We start from the raw sequence: 1372 nt of genomic DNA on the forward strand, positions 1-1372 counted from the left end.
AAGCAATCAGACAAATTATTCAACTATTTAACTGCTTTTTAGCTTTAATTTCATTAACCTTTAGCAAGGACACAATGTTTCACATATGATTAACTTGTTGCATCATAGGCAGTGGCAAACAATTAAGTTTGGTATTCCCACACCGAAATGAATCCAAGAGCCACACTCAATTTATGCATACTAACCATGTAATTAAGGGCTTGAGAAGCAAGCAACTTTTGAGAATTATGCAGGAAAGTAGTCAACCATTGAAGATATTGTGCATCTTAACTCAAAAGGGGTACAACAAAAGGAAGAATGAAAAGCTACAACCCAAAAGGTTGTATCTACACTTAATCATTGTTGTTGTGAAATGTTTTAATTCAGGAATTCTTGTATGTCTTGCTAAAGTGTTTTTTTAGTTGCAAGTGAAGTTGTTTGATTAAGTATGCTAAATCTGCATATTGCTTGTCATCCATAACTGAGTTGAATTTTGTTTTGTTTCCCATATGCTTGAATAAAAGAGAATTATTTGAATTGGAAAGTAAATATCCAATGTTGCATAAGTAGAATGGAAGTTAATGGTGGTATATGTGTTTGATTAAATGCATAACTCATGAAATAATTGCTGCATACCATCATTTTCATTGAAGTGTGAGCTAGCTTGCTGTTATAAAGGTTCTTATCAATAAAGAAAAAGCCCTTGAGAACAAAAATAAAGAAAAGGAAGAAGAAAAAGCCAATGTGGCAAGAAAAACAAAGAATAAAGGCTGGACACCAATAGCTTGGACCCTAGGACACATGCTTGTGGTGTTCTTGTACTAGGATATGCTTAGATAAGTAAATTCTGAGGGGTATTTCAAAACCCGGTCACTTAGATCAACTGATTTGGGATGGCCAATTGAAAGTCCACAATAAAGAGCAACTTAGATACAGAACATTTAGTTATCCAAAGAGATGCTGGGCATCAATGATCTTAGGAGGAAATAGTGAGTCATGTGTCTGTGGTGGAAAGATGTTGAGTAAAAATAAAGCCAAAGGCTACTACTGCAACATTAGACACCAAGCCTCCAAAAGAATAATAAGCTTGTTAAGTAACATGAAAAAAAAAAAGAAAAGTTAGCAAGGGAGCAAAGAAAGAATAGACCTTATAACAGCAAGTTTAGTAAGCCTTTTGAGAAAAATGTATATTATGTAACAGCAACAATAATTGAGTTATCATTGTCTGCATAAAAACTCCATGAATCAAGTTCTGCTATATGCCTAATAAGGATATGTGTTCTTTTCTTGTTCATTTCATTTTCTCTTAGTTTTGATGCTTGCTTGGGGACAAACAAGAATTAAGATTGGTGTTGTGATGACAGGTCATCATATACCCATTTTTCAAGCTAAT

The sequence above is a fragment of the Arachis duranensis genome, chromosome 5 (genome assembly GCF_000817695.3).
Source record: "Arachis duranensis cultivar V14167 chromosome 5, aradu.V14167.gnm2.J7QH, whole genome shotgun sequence".
In the NCBI taxonomy this organism is placed as follows: Eukaryota; Viridiplantae; Streptophyta; class Magnoliopsida; order Fabales; family Fabaceae; genus Arachis; species Arachis duranensis.